This window comes from Rhincodon typus, chromosome 5 (genome assembly GCF_021869965.1).
Source record: "Rhincodon typus isolate 14 chromosome 5, sRhiTyp1.1, whole genome shotgun sequence".
Taxonomy (NCBI): Eukaryota; Metazoa; Chordata; class Chondrichthyes; order Orectolobiformes; family Rhincodontidae; genus Rhincodon; species Rhincodon typus.
In genome coordinates this window covers 73,757,782-73,774,267 of record NC_063336.1, presented here as the reverse complement: position 1 = coordinate 73,774,267, position 16,486 = coordinate 73,757,782, and the positions used below count along the sequence as shown (strand labels likewise).

The 16,486-nt window shown below is 41.1% G+C and overlaps 1 protein-coding gene across 1 annotated transcript in view; it reads left to right on the top strand.

Annotated features, from left to right (window-relative positions):
• Positions 1–16,486, top strand: part of LOC109919852 (regulating synaptic membrane exocytosis protein 1-like) — a 424,455-nt gene that overhangs the window by 11,510 nt on the left and 396,459 nt on the right. Inside the window, exon 2 of the mRNA XM_048597070.1 lies at positions 6,452–6,665. The gene's annotated coding sequence lies outside the window, so the exon portion shown is untranslated. The remainder of the gene's footprint in view (positions 1–6,451; positions 6,666–16,486) is intronic.

Genomic DNA, 16,486 nt, shown 5'->3' with positions numbered 1-16,486 from the left:
CATGGTGGCTCAGTGGTTAGCACTGCTGCCTCCTAGCACCAGGGACCTGGGTTCGATTCCACCCTTAGGTAACTGTCTGTGTGGAGTTTGCACATTCTCCCCGTATCTGCGTGGAATATGTAGGCTAGGTGGATTGACCATGCTAAATTGCCTATAGTGTTCAGGGATGTGTAGATTAGGTGGGTTATAGGGGATAAGTTTGGGTGGGCTGATCTGAGGGTGTGGACTTGTTGGGCCGAAGGGCCTGTTTCCACACTGTAGGGATTCTGTGATAATATTCCTGCCAAATAAAGACTGAAAGAACCGCAGATGCTGGGAGTTCTGAGGAAGGGTCTCTGAACTTGAAACGTTAACTCTGTTTATCCCTTCACAGATGCTGCCAGACCTGCTGAGCTCATTCATAATATTCCTGCCCTTGTGTACTATCCCTCAGCAAATAAAAGCATATATCCCACATGCCTTCCTAACCATCTTATCATTCTTCTCTTCTACCTTCGGAGATCTTTGGATATTCACACTCAGGTCCCTCTGATTTTCATTACTTTTAAGGGACCTACCATTTAATGTGCAATCTCTTGCCTTGTTAGCTATCCCTAAAATCCCCATGACCTTATTTTTTTTTGGTTTGAATTCCATTTGCTGCAGCTCAGCTCAGCTGACCAATTTGTTGATATCCTCCTGCAGTTGACAGCTGTCATCCTCACTATTTGATACCCTGCCAATTTTCGTATTACTAAATTACATAAAGTGCACTATTTTGATTATAAACCCTGCCTTTAAGTCCAAATCATTAACGTACACCAGAAACAGAAAGGGTCCCAGCACTCAGCCCTGTGGAAACCTACTGGGAACAGACTTCAAGTCGTGGAAACATCCCTCTCCCATCCCCCTCTGCTTTCTGCCTCTCAGCCAATTTTGGATCCTATCCAGCACTTTGTCTTGCATCCTTTGGGCTCTTACCTTCTTGACCAGTCTACCATAAGGGTCCATGTTGACCACAATCAAATGCATTATTTTCATCAACATGCCTGGGCACTACCTCAAACAGTTTGATTATATTTGTCAAACATAACTTGTGTTTCATAAATCTATGGTGACACTCCTGATTAATCCGTGCCTTTCCAAGGGCAGATTTATTCTGTCCCTCAGAATCCTTTCTTTAATAACTTGCATACCACTGAGGTTTGACTGACTGGCCTGTAATTTCCTGCTTTATACCTTACTTCCATTTTTAAACACTTGGACAACATTAGCAGTCCTTCAGCTTCTCGCCTGTGGCCAGAGACAACTTGAAAATTACAGCCAGGGCCCCTGATATCTCGCCCCTTCCCTCCCTTAACTGCCTGGAGGTCTCATCCGACCTTCAGACTTATCCACCCTTAAGGCTGCTAAACCCACTAGTACCTCCTGTCTTCCTCTGTTAATTCCTTCTAATATGTCACAGTCCGCCATCCTAATATCTCCCTACATTGTCCTTTTACATTGTGAAGACTGATGCAAACTAATCATTAAGAACTGTGCCCATATCTTTCAGGTCCACATGGACAGGTTGTCTACTGGTCTCTCATTGTCACGACTCTTCTAGTTATCTTCTTGTTCTTCATGTATTTTTAAAAACCCTTTGGGTTTCTGGTTATTCTACCTGCCAATTTTTCTTGTCACTCTCTTGAGCCTCAATAAGCCCCTGTTTTTTAAACTTAATCCTAACCGTTATGTCCCTTCAAATCCAGGGTTCCCTCTTCCTGAACATACCCTTCATTTTCACGGAAACATATTTGCACTGTACTCTTGCTGTTTTCTCCTTGAATGTTTCCCACATCGAGAAGCAAGGGTACAGAGATCAAATAAAGACACATTCAAAGAGAAGAAATGGAGAGGAACATCAGTGGGGAAGGAGCAGAAAGAGAGAGCCAGAATGGGCAGAGAGAAAAAAAAGAACAGAGGGGAACAGAGCACAAACACGTGTAAAGAAGATAATTTGAAAGAGAATCTGACATTAACAAAAATGGAAGGAAATGAAGAAGACCGATAAAGCTCAAGTAGGAAAGGAAGAGGTAGAATGACAAACAGTTGGAAAGAGGTAGAAAAAGGGAAGGGAGTGAAAGATGCGGAAGAGATAGTTTTCGAAAAAAAATCACACAGAAAGTAGACAAGATTGAGCTGATGAATTGGAAGTAATAGAGAAAAGGGAAGTGCAGAATGGAACTCGAGGGAGTATTGGCAGTACCTGTCTTTGTCACGTGTCTCTGTGTCTTTGATATAAGAGACTGAGTATTATGCTTAAGTCAGCATTTTGAGCACTATTGCTTGGGTATCTTCAGACCACATGTTCATTGTTTAAAGTATTTAACCATGCATCATATTACCACCTCATGAGGGGTGACTTTATAGAGGTTTATAAAATCGTGAGGGGCATAGATAGGGTGAATAGCCAAGGTCTTTTCCCAAGGTAGACTCCAAAAGTAGAAGATTTAAGGTGAGAGGGGAAAGATTTAAAAGGGACCTGATGGACAATTTTTTCAAGCAGAGAGTGGTGCGTGGATGGAATGAGCTAGCAGAAGGGGTGGTGGAGATGGATACAATTACAACATTTAAAAGGCATTTGGATCGATATATGAATAGAAATGAATTAGAGGGGTATGGGCCAAATGCTGGCAAATGGAACTAGATCAGTTTAGAGTATCTGGTCAGTACAGATTAGTTGGACTGTTTCCTTGCGTATAACTATGACTTATGGATAGAAAGCTGCAAGGGCAATCATATGCAAGCCAGTTGTAAGTATGTTCTATGTGCACTGAAATTTCCTGTATGATGTACAGTAGGGCGGTACGCGGGCTCAGTGGTTAGCACTGCTGCCTCACAACGCCAGGGACCGAGGTTCAATTCCACCCTCTGGCGACTGTCTGTGTGGAGTTTGCACATTCTCCCCGTGTCTGCGTGGGTTTCCTCCGGGTGCTCCAGTTTCTTCCCACAGTCCAAAGATGTGCAGGGTTGGTGGATTGGCCATGCTAAATTGCCCATAGTGCCCAAGGATGTTTAGGTTAGGTGGGTTAGACATGGGAAATGCAGGAATAGGGGAATAGGTCTGGCTGGGATGCTCTTTGGAGGGGCGGTGTGGACTTGTTGGGCTGAATGGCTTATTTCCACACTCCAGGGATTCTATGATTTCACGCAGCATTACAGCAGGGTGTTATTCATACACTCACGCATGCATAATTATAACTGCGACCTTGCATCAAGCTGAAATTTTGCTGTATAAAATTAACATGCCACTATAGCTTCTCAATAACAAATTCAGAACTGTTGGTAATCATCTCTCAAATTAACTTTGGCAATTTGTCAATCCCAAAGGTAATCCAGTAGACCCCACTGCTCCCTGTCAGCTGTCAGTTTGTAACTGAAAATGAAAAGCAAATCATTGAAGTCATTGCCCTGTTGCAGTTGTTTGATTAGCAAAATAAAGACATAGTAACTGAATAAATTTGTATTTTAGAGCACACCTTCATTTGGCCAACACATTCATGCCTGACTACCTACTGTAACGTCTTGTTGCTTGTGAACTTGACTCATCCTTTCATACCCCTTTCAGTGTAACGTGAATACTATATAACCTTCAAGTTAAGTATGCTACAATAAAACCAATAATTAGACAATTAAAAGCATTAATTACCAATGATAAGATTGTTATTACTAATCGCATTTACAAAATAACACACCTTGATGAAAGAGACCCAGATATCTGATAAAATTCACTGCAAACAGCTCAGTGGTAATGCTTGCCGGTTACCGAGTGAAAGAGATTGGAAGGAAACTGGCATGAGTTCTGGGTTGTAAAAATCTGTATAGACGGAATGGATCTAGTTGATTCAGAATGGAACCTTTGGCCTACTGTGCAGGGTAAATTTAAAAACAATAACTTGGTGGGGGAGGATCTAGAAGAATCCACAACGCAGCCTAAATATTAAGAACAGAACAGGATATCATAGGAAAGAATTAAGTAAGAGAGAACGTTTATTTGTACCCACTATTGTGGAGATCCCAGGGTCACAGACTGAATTTGAGGTATTTAACCCAAGGGGTTTGACTGCCTCCTTTTACGCAAGATCCAGGTAACTCTTCCCCCTCCCTGATGTGTCAGTGTTCAAAGCTCAGACTGTAGTTCCTCAAGTAACCACGATCCCTTTATTCCATACAGTGTGGAAGCAGGCCATTCAGCCCATCAAATCCACACCGACCCTCTGAAGAGCATCGCACCCAGACCCACCCCCTACCCTAGACACTATGGGCAATTTAGCATAGCCAGTCCACCTAACCTGCACATCTTTGGACTGTGGGAGGAAACCCACACAGACACGGGGAGAATGTGCAAACTCTGCACAGACAGTCACCTGAGGCTGGAATTGAATCCAGGTCCCTGGCGCTGTGAGGCAGCAGTGCTAACTACTGAGCCACTGTGTTTGTTGAGAACAGGTTTTGGTGTATGTATGAATTAATTAATCTTTTTGATCTTTGATTCTGCTCTTGTGCGTAAGAATTCCCTTGCAGATCTTCATACCATTTTAGGTTGGCACAAATTGAAGGAAGCCTTTGTACAAAATTATTAGAAACATTGCACTTTGATAGATGGCTCTGGGTGGGATGCTCTTTGCAGGGTTATTGCACACTCAATGGGCTGAATGGCCTCCTTCTGCACTGTAGGCATTCTATGATTCTGATCTATGACTGCTGCCGCTGCATTCCTCCCTCAATGGTGTAGCATGCTGTGGAGCTCCCAGGGGACTGATCCAGCTGCCCTCTCTCACCATTGCATTTTCATGAGAATCCCAGCTAGGGTAAAGAAAAGGTTTCAGAGATAGTAGGAACTGCAGATGCTGGAGAATCTGAGATAACAAGGTGTAGAGCTGGATGAACACAGCAGGCCAAGCCTGCTAAGGATGCCTACTTTGAAGAAGTTACCCGCCTCCCTCCAGAAAAACCTCAATAGATCTCTCTCCCAATGCACCTGTCCGCCTATCTGCTCCTTTATCCATCTTCCGTCCGCTTCCCCCCCCTCTCTATTTAGTTCAGAATCCCCTTCCCCTCCCCCATTTCTGAAGAAGGGTCTAGGCCCGAAACGTCAGCTTTCCTGCTCCTCTGATGCTGCTTGGCCTGCTGTGTTCATCCAGCTCTACACCTTGTTATCTCTAGGGTAAAGAAAACATCATTTTTGTAGAAATCCAGCCCTATGTTGTGCTTTAAATAAAAACAAAGTGCTGGAGGAATTCAGCAAGTCTGATAGCAACTGTAGAGAGAGAAAAACAGAGTTAACTTATCAAGTTCAGTATGACTCTGGTTCAGAACTGAATTCCTGGTCATATTGGGTTGAAATATTAACTCTGTTTCTCTCTAGACAGATGTGATCAGAACTGTTGTTTTTCTCCGGTATTTTGCTTTTACATCATTGTGCATTGGTGGGCTGGGGTAAACGTGAGAAAGTTTGTCAAATTTTGTTACCCTCATTGGAACATTTGAAGCTGGAAGCAGTGACTGCTGTTGAGCTGTCTGCATTAATTTCAAAAGCCCACGCTCCGAATCACTTGGGAATTTCATTCAGTCTTTCTCTGCAGAGGCTGCATGTGTTTAAAGCAGATTAATCTGAGTCTATGCCGAAAAGTCATGAAAACCACTGGTGCCAGATTTCAGAGCAACAGAATAAATCCAGATAGCACAGTGGAGCTGGAGGAACACAGCAGGCCAGGCAGCATCAGAGGAATAGGAAAGTTGACATTTCGGTGGCTCAGTGGTTAGCACTGCAGCCTCACAGCAGCAGGGACCTGGGTTCGATTCCACCCTTGAGTGACTGTGTGCAGTTTGCACATCCTCCCCGTGTCTGCATGGGTTTCTTCCGGGTGCTCCGATTTCCTCCCACAGTCCAAAGTTGTGCAGGCTAGGTGGATTGGCCATGCTAAATTGCCCATTGTGTTCAGGGGTGTGTAGATTAGGTGGATTGTAGGGGGATGGGCCTGGGTAGGATGTTCCGAGGGTCGGTGTGGACTTGTTGGTCCAAAGGGCCTGTTTCCATACTGTAGGGATTCTATGATTCTCCGACCCGAAACGTCAGCTTTCCTGCTCCTCTGATGCTGCCTGGCCAGCTGTGTTCCTCTAGCTCCACGCCGTGTTATCTCAGACTCCAGCATCGGCAGTTCTTACTATCTCAGAATAAATCCAGATCTGACCACATGAAAACCAGTATATGCCAGTAAATCTTGATCTGGTTTCGTACAGGTTTTATACTGCTTGATATAGTTTTCTCCCTCTGAGCAGTGAGACTCAACTAGAAAAACTCTTTCTGGTTAGGATGCAATGGATTGGTGATGTGGCCATGCTGCACAACACAAACATGACTACTATGCCATGTGCAAGATGGACTGAAATCACAAGATTAACTTAATTGTATTCATCCTTCCTATAGGCGGTTACATCAACAATTTGAGAGCTACAAGGAACAGATCCGGAAAGTAGGGGATGAAGCACGCCGTTACCAGGGGGACCATAAGGATGATACCCCAACCTGTGGGATCTGTCTCAAAACTAAGTTTGCTGATGGCTGCGGCCATATCTGCTCTTACTGCCAAACCAAATTCTGTGCTCGGTGTGGAGGCCGAGTTACACTTCGCTCAAATAATGTGAGTAAACTCAGCAAATGTTTTTCAGCATTTATTTTGTTCATCTGATGGCAATGTTGCATCCTGATTTTGTAAACTTCTTGTATTAGGGAGCAAGGCACAGAACCTTTCCCTCCATTTGAAAACTATCAAAACTTAATAGGATATATTTTCCTTCATTTGTATTGAAACAAATGTATTCTTTATACTTTCTCAAGCCACTTTCTAATATGAACAAGTCAAGGTAATTGCACCCAGATTACGCTCAGAAAGATGTTGTATTGTCTCCTCCATGCACCAGTAGATAGATTCTATCAGGACGATGCCAGTGTAAGAGGGCCTTGTGCACCATTCCATGAGTTGGTAGCCTTTGACTTCCGTATCTTCTCAGCTCTTCTACTACTACTGGATGTTAATACATAAAAACCACTATTACGTTGAGCATAAATTGGAAGAATAGTGGATAAACTAGGGGATGCTAAAGGTTTCTGGTGAGACCTTCCAGGTTTAGACACAACACTGTGGCAATTTGGTCCCTAGCAAACAATTGAGAAGGAAATAGCATTAAAATCTGCAGTTCACACATTAACCTGAAATTTGGGTTCAGAAAACAATAAAATATGCACCTGATTTGTACATGCATTGTTTTGCAAAGAAGGGGCTGGAGTAGGCCATTCAGTCCGTCATATTTGCTTTGTCATAACTGATTTGGTAATTGCCTTAACTCTACTTCCCTGCCTGTCTCTTTAATTCTTGACTCCTTTGTGCATCAAAAATCTGTCTAATGCAGTCTCCAGTTCACTTTGGAGTAAAGAATTCCAAAGGGTAACCATCCTCTGAGAGAAGAAATTCCTCCTTATTTCCATCTGAAATAAGAGAACCCTTATTTTGACTCTGCGCCTTCTAGTTTGAGATACTCTTTGATTGGAAGCACCCTCTCAATATCAGCCCTATCAAACCCACTCAGAATTTTTCTATATTTCAACAAGATAACTCCTCATTATTCTAAACTCAACTGAGTATCGACCATTAGGTGTAGAAGCATAAATAGTTCATTTAGTCCATCGAGTCTGATCTGCCTTTCAATACGATCAAGCCTTTTCCCCATAACCATGGATTCCCATAACGATTAAAAATCTGTCTATATTGGCCTTCAATCATAGAATCCCTACAGTGTGGAAGCAGGCCATTCGGCCCATGAGTCCACACCGACCCAGACCTAACAACTGAGTAAAGAAGTTTCTCCTTATCTCCCTCCTAGCTGTCATGCTGACAGTTTTGAAATTGTGACCCCTAGTTACTGACAAATCAACCAGCGGAAATGGAATATTCTTCTTTATTCTGTCAAAATTGTTCATAATTTTAAATACCTTAACAACGTCACTTAATCTTCTCCTGCTTCAAGGAGAATAATCCCAATTTCTCCAATCTTTCCTTGTGTCTGAAATCGCTCATTTCAGGTATCGTTTTAGTAAATCTCCTTTGAACACTCTCCAGGGCAATAACACCCTTCCTTAAATAAGGTGCCCAGAACTGAATACTATACTCCAAATGAGCATAGTGTAACTTCCTTGCTTTTATACTGTATACCTCTATTTGTAAAGTCAAGGATCCTATAAGTCTTTGTAACAACTATTTCAGTTTGCCTGGTGACCTTCTGAGAATTATGCATGTGAACCCTGAGGTCCCTTTGCTCTTGTACTCCCCTGGAAGTTAGACCATTGAGCCTATATTGTCTTTATGTACCTTCTATCAAAATGCCTTACCTCTCATTTCTCTGCTTTGAAATTCATCTGCCAATTGTCTGCCCATTTGGCCAACTTGTCGATGTCCCTCTGAAGTCACTAAGCATCATCCTCACAAGTCAGTATTCTCCTGAGTTTAGAATACGCTGCAAATTTAGAGATTATGCCATCAGCACCTGTCTCCAAATCATTGATAGAAATAAGAAAAATCAAGGGTTCCAGTACCGATTCCTGTGGAGCACCACTTTGAATTTGTCTCCAATCTGAGAATTGCTCATCTACACCTACCTTCTGTTTCCTATCTTTTAACCAATTTCTAATCCATGCTGCCAAGGACCCATCAATCCCAAACATTTCTAATTTGCTAACGAACCTGATACAAAGCATTGTATCAAAAGCTTTCTGAAAGTCCAAATATACAATATCCACAGCACTACCCTCATCTGATATCTGTCACCTTGTCAAAGAACTCAGTTAAATTTTTCAGATATGCCTGCCCGTTGACTGTCTGTTATTAATTTATTTTTCTAAAAGTATATATTTATCTTATGTTATACGATGGCCTCTATCAGTTTCCCACTATTGACATCAAGCTAACAGGTCTGTCATTTCCTGGGCTACCCTTTGCCCCTTTCTTAAACTATGGTATCACATTTACTATCCTCTGGTCCCCCAGGATGAATGCTGTGTTTAGAGAGGCCTAAAAAATTTCTGTCAATGCCTCTAAAATTTGCTCCCTTACTCTCAGCAATCCTAGGATGCATCCTATCCAGGCCTGGCTGCTTCTCTCCCTGGAGTGCTGCCAACCTTTTTTTAACACTTCTTCTTTTTCTATTGTTATACTGCTCAGTTGCTTAACACCAACATTTTCAACTTGGCCAATTTCACCACTTTCCAATTTGGCAAAGGCAGAAGCAAAATACTCATTTAGTACCTCTGTCATACCCTTTGCTTCAATGAGCAGCTTACCCTGCTAGTTCCTTATGGGTCCCACTCTATCCTTCACAAATCTTTTATTATTAATATGCTTGATGAACAGTTTTACTATTTGTTTTAGTGCAGCCTGCCATCCTTTTCTCATGCTTCCTCTTAACCTTCTTTATTCCGGTCTTAGCCTCTCTCCTGTATTTGAGATACTCCTGATTTCTGTTGCTATTGTTATTCTAGCATGTGCCTCCTTTTTCTTCCTTATTTTCTCATTAATATCCTTAGTCATCCAGGGTATTCTAGCTTTCGATACTCCGTATTTATTTCTCATGGGTATGTATGTAACTTGAACCCTATTCATCTCTCTTTTGAATTTCTCCCATTTTTCATCCAAAGTTTTATCCACCAAAATAAGTTCCCAGTCAACCTGCTTCAGTTCACCTTCATGACCCCTAAAATTTGCCCTTTTCCAGTCTGGGTTCTTGATGATTGACTGATTTTTATCATATTCTCACTTAATAGTGAATCTTATTTTGTTGTGATTGCTATTTTCCAAACACTCCCTTACTCTAGTCGTCCTAACAATATTGCAAAGTTGATTTCCTGCACTGAATTTAATTCAGAGATGGGAAACTCTGTAAGCCCAGAGGAAAATGGGAGAAAACACGCCATACATCTGGGTTCTCACACAAGGGGTTCATACTGATTGGAATTGGACCTTCCAGGCACCCCCTCCCTTGAAACCGTGTGGAGGCAGCCACAGAAGCTGCAAAATTTTGAATGTTGATTGAACCGTGATTTTGTGGGACTTTGCCCCAGTTGTAAAAATGTGCTCAACTGGATAATAGCCATTGCCTCACGCATACTTAACCCTGTGTCTGATCCATTGCACCTCATGTCCTCACTTAGCCCCTCTCTATGACAAATCGTGGCTTTTCTCCAACTTGTGCCCTTTTTAACCCCCTTTTTAACCTCCTTTTTAGACACTATGTCAACTTAGCACCAACACATGTCAACCCATCACCCACCACCCTTTTCCCTCAATTCATCCCTCAGTATCCACCATGGTCTGACCTCTTCCCATGCTAGGATGGAATAAAATAAACTTCTAAGAATCAATGACATACTTCACTATATTTACAAAAAAAACTCTTCTTCATTGGACCTCGTTTGAGATATTGAAATCCTTCCAGTGTTTATTTTCAGCATTTCCTTAAAGTACTTAATTCCTGTTATATAGTCAAATGTTTCTATTAATAGCTGCACATCAAAGATAATCCTTTCACGACCTTTAAGTTGTGAATGAACTGTGAAATTACAGTCATACAGTCATGGAGCAATAGAGGTCAACAGCACAGACAAAGGCCCTTCAGTCCTTCAGATCCGCACCAGTCAAAAACAGCCACCTAACTATTCTAATCTCATTTACCAGCACTTAGTCGATAGCCTTGTAGACCTTCGCATTGCAAGTGCACACCTAAATACTTCCTCAATGTTTTAAAGGTTCCTGCGTTTACCATCCTTACTGGCAGTAAATTCCAGATTCCCACCTCTTTGGTAAAAATGTTTTTCCTTACATCTTCTCTAAACCTTCTGCCCTTTACTTTTAAATCTGTGCCACAGGTCATTAGTCCCTCAATCAAAGGGAAAAGTTTTTTCCTGTCTATCCTGTCTATGCCCTTCATAATTTCATATGCTTCAATCATGTCACCTGTCAATCTCCCCTCGAAAGAAAACAACCCCAGTTTGTCCAATCTTTGTTAGTAACTGAAATTTTCCAGCTGAGGCAACGTCCTGGTAAATCTACAGTGCACCTTGTCCAGTTGTGTCTCATCCTTCCTATAGTGTGGATTCTAGGTCTGCTCACTGTACTCTAACAATGGCCCAACTAACATTTTATACAATTCCAGCATAACTGCTCTAACTCAGTAAAGGCCTATACCATATGCCTTCTTAACCACTTTATCCACCTGTTCTGATACTTTAAGGGACTGGTGTGTACACATACCAAGGTCCCTCTGATTCTTGGGTCCCAGGGTCCAACCGTTTACCATGTATTCCCTTGCTTTGTTTATCATGTCCGAGTGCATCACCTCTCATTTACCGATTGAATTCATTTGCTACTGATCAGCCTATCTGACCAGCTCATGCATATCCTCATGTAATCTGAGGCTGACCTCGTCTAGATTTACTATATGACCAAATTTTGGTATCATGTGTGAATTTACTCATCAACCCTCCTACATTCAAATCTAAATCATTTATATAAACCACATATAGCAAGAGTCCCAATATTGACCACTGTGTGACCCCACTGGTTTCAGTCCTTCAGTCAGAAAATCGACCCTCAACCCTCTGCTTCCATCACTCAGCCAATTGTGGATCCAATTTGCTAAATTTCCTTGGTTCCCATGGGATCTTACCTTTTCTATCAGTCTCCCATGCAGGACCGTATCAAAAATCTTGCTGAAGTCCAAGCAGACTATATCAAAAGCATTGTCCTTATCTACACACTCGGTCAACTCTTTGAAAAATTCAATCAAATTGGTCAAGTTTGATCTCCCTTTAACAATACTGACTGCTCTTGATTAATCCCCATCTCTCCAAATGCCAATTAATTCTGTCCTTTACAATTGCTTTTCATTGTTTCCCCACAGCTGAGGTTAGACTGACCAGCCTACAGTTTCTTTTTTATCCCTTGCTCACATTTTGAATAATAGTTCCACACTGGCTGTTCTCCAGATGCCTGACACTTCTTCCGTGGCCAGAGAGGAATTGAAAATTTTTGCAAACACCCCTGCTATTTTCTCCTTTGCCATTACTCAACAATTTGGGATACATTTCATCCAGCACTGGAAATTGATCTATTTTTAAGCCTGCCAGACCACTCAGAACCTCCTCTCTGGCTATGCTAATTTCTTTAACTATAACCTCACACTTTCTCTCTGCTTTCGATATCCACATTGTCCCCCTCACTAGTGAACACTGATGCAAGTATTTGTTTAGAATCCTACCTGTGTCCTCTGGCTCTAAGCACAAATTACTGCTGTGGTTCTTAGTGCACCTACTTTTTCCCTCATAATCCTTTTACTCTTAATGTACCTACGAAACAAATTAGAATTTTCATTTATTTTGCCTGCCACAATCGTTTCATGTCTCCTTTTAGCTTTTCTAAGCTCCATTTTAAGTCCCTTCTTGCACATTCTGTACTGCTGTAGGGCTTCTGTTTTGAGCCCTTGGTAGCTGCCATAAGCGTCCCTTTTTCTCTTAATCCAATATTGCATATTACTTGATATCTAGGGTTTACAGGAACATAGGAACATACAAATTAGGAGCATAGGCAATTCAGCCCTTCAAGCAATTTAACATAATCATGGCTGATCTCATTCTGGTCTCAACTCCATCTTCCTGTCTGCTCCCTGCAGCCTTTATCTTGCTTTTCATCAGGACATACCAATTTCTGTCTTGAATCTTTTGATTGATTCTGCTTCCACTGCGCTCTGGGGCAGTGAGTTCCACAGATTCACAACCCTCTGAGAGAAGTACAGTAGTTTCTCCTCATCTCAGTTTTTAACATACCTCCTGTCACTTTATCTCTATGACTTCTTGTCCTAGACTGTCCCACAAAGGAGAACATCTGTTCAATGTCCACCTTATCAGTCTCCTTTAGACTACCACAGTTAAAGTTGGGGAAGTTGAAATCTCCTTTCACCACTACCCTTCTACTTATATACCTCTCTGAAATGTGCCTACATATCTGCTCTTCTACTTCTATTAGACTGTTTGGGGGCTTTTAGTGCACTCCCAGCCGTGTGATTGCTCCTCTTTAGTTTTTAAGTTCTCCCCCATTGGCTTCATTTGAGGAGCCTTCTAAGATGTCATCTCTGCTGTAATTGATTCCCTGATCAAAATTGCAATACCATCTCCTCTTTTACGTCCTCCCCTGAAGACCCTGTTTCATAGAATATTGAGCCATCAGTCAGGCTGTTCTCTCAGCGACAGCAATGACATCATACATCTATGTTTTCATTTGTGCCCTCAACTTCATCTGTCTTATTTGTCAGACTCCTTGTACTAAAATAAATATCATCCACCCTTGCCAAATTTCCCCTGTTGAACGTTCTCTCTGGATCCAACCCCACCCGGCAAAGATAGTTTAAACCCACCCATTGTGATAATGATGGGTTTGGGAGCAGCCAGGCAACACCAATCCTATATATAAATGATTTGGTAGCTTGATATTTCCAAAAACCATGTCCATATTTTACAATTAACATGGAAAGTCACTAACAAGTTCTCATAACAAAACCCATCTGTCGAATAGTAGGCTTTGAATTATTGTGGCAAGACCGGTCCTTGCTTATAAATAATTTCAAGACAAGCCAGGGATCCTGTAAAGTTGCAGGTTATGGCGGAGGCCTCCGTACAAACCCCTGATGTGCTTGTGGATAGATGAAAAAATGTGCACATTACTGATGAGTAATTCTTATTCAGCTCTTCAGACTAAGTGGCAGACTTAAACACCTAACTTTAGGAGGCTGTTGCTTGAGTTTTGGAGATTTGCATTTGCTAAATATTTTTTTTTTGAAATCTTCTGCACATTCATGTCAACTGTTAACAATTCCAAAGGGGCACCTCACCCCTTCCAGAAGTGAAGCCAAAACTCAGGCTTAAAACAACATTGAATTTTTTTATCTAAAACCCTTGTACATTATTTGATTTGGGAAAAAAAACTTGGGTAAATGACATGACTTGACTTAGTCTAACAGACAAATATTATTAAAGGTTAGACTGGCAAATTTTCAGCAAACTAAAATTTATCAATGATGCTTCCGTTAAATCATGAGTCTTTCCTTTCAGTTGTGTAGAAATTAGACTGGAAATACATTTACCTATTAAATAGATCACAGGAAATTATAGTTTTAAATATCAAAACTGTTTTCCGTTCAGATTTAGAGTTCATCACACCCACTAACAAAATACTTCTGTATACTCTTGGGGGAACCAAAGATTATTTCGAGGATGGCTTGCATATCAATTCATCACTATTTAATGGTGTATGGAGGATGCCTGTTCTAATAATGCTGGTTACAAAGTTCAGTTAGTGTTCTTTAGCAGCAGTCTTTCTTTGCACTGAAACTGCTGTTGTAGTTCAGACATACTTTATTAATCTCAATTGACACATTGATTGTCAGTTAATTTTTTTGTGTTTGGGGTGTTTGTTAATTTGCTTATTTTGCTTATTTTGATTAGAATCAAGAACTAGACTTTGAATCCGGCATTGTTCTGTTGAAGTTGCTGATGAAGAAAGTGTGCTTTGATAACATTGTGTGGCTGTTTCCAGTCTTTTTATTAACACTTGCCTACCTTTCTTCTTTTCTTCTCTTGTTTTCCTTTCCTTTTGCTATGCTTCCTTGGATGCTCTCTCTAAAAGGAGGACAAAGTGGTTAGATCTCATGCTTTTCTATTTTGGTTCTTTTTTTCTATTATTAATACAGGAATGGAAAGGCTAAAGTTGTCTAACTGCAATGTGTGTAAAGGAATTGAAGTAGATTTTATTCAAGTTCAAAATATGCCCCTGACACTAAGAAATGTTTGCTAATTTGAAATGGGAATCAATTATGTAATAACCTGCTTGCTATAATATCGGGCTGATGAGTGTGTAAGTGCTAGTGTAGGACAGTACATAATTTTTGTAATTCAGACAGGCACAAGGAATTTGTTAGTCAGGAATCATTTTCATTTCAGAACTGTGGTCCCATATCCGCTGTCCTTGTAGAATATACTTAGTTTCAAACAGTGGACACTTTCATTCCATCTGTCTTTCAGCTCCATCCTCAGAACTGGAGCAGTGTTAATACATCACCACATTACCCTGCTAATTGTTAAAGCTTGAGTTACTTCTCCTCCTTCACCGCTGTTTCATCCAGTAAAGTACCATGCAGATTTTTGTGTTAGCTTATCTGGCACTTCTGGTTATTTCTTCATGGAATGTGGACATTGCCGGCAAAGCCAAAATTGATTGCCCATCTCCAGTTGCTCTTGAGAAAGTAATGGTTAGCCACCTTCTTGAATATATGATTCTGAGAGGGCTTGACACTGTAGATGCTGAGAGATGTTTCCCTTCATAGAGTGGGGGAATCTAGAAATAAGGATGCATTTTCAGAATAAGCTGTCTCTTATTTAACATGGAGATATGGAGAAATTTCTTTCAGAGGGCAGTTAGTGTTTGGAATTCTCTCTCCCCAGAAAACAATAGAGGCAGCATCACTGAATATATTCAAGGCCGAGTTCGACAGAATCTTGATTGACAAAGAAATCTGGAATTATGGAGGAGTAGGTAGGAAAGTGAATTTAAAGGCTACATCAGATCAACTGTAATTTTATTGATTAGTTGAGCAGGCTTGATGGGATGAATAGCCCATGTCCAGTTCTATTACTTCAAAGAAGTGGCTTGCTCCGACCATTTTGGAGCCAAGAGTCAACCGCAATGGAATTAACTTGGTAAAGACAGGCGATTTCCTTCCCTAAAGAATCTCAATTGAAACAGACGGGTTTTTACTACAAGCGGTAGTCGTTTCTTGCTTGCCATCACTGAGAATAGTGTTCTATTCCACCTGTATTTAATTAACTGGCTTTAAATTCCTCAGGTACCGTGATCCTTTTTGAACTCAAGTCCCCAGATCATTAGTCATAGCCTCTGAATTACTTATCCAGAAACATTCCCACGATATTTCCCACGTCCTGATTCTTACACAAAACACTGCCCAGGGAAGTGTTGGGAGGCAGCCTGATAGTGCTGCATATTGGAGCACTGCGATGCTTTCAGTCATTAACGGGAGATGGATTCCCCTTCGTAATTACCTAATTTGATATGCTGTTTGCAAATAGCCCAGAAGACTGTAAAATGAGTGAGCACTGATAGTATGCCAGAAGGCCCGAGTTTAAGCTCTGCCTTCTCCAGAAGTGTGTAATAACATCTCTGAACAAGTTGATTAGACTAAATGAAATATGTTTGTAATTTGACGTGATGTGATGAGGGATATGATGAGGGAAGAGATGTAAAAACGACGAAATTATGTTACGAAACAAAGGACAGGAACCTTTTCAAAACAATTAATATTTACTACACAAAAAAAGCTTGTATTTATATCAGAGATAATAGGAACT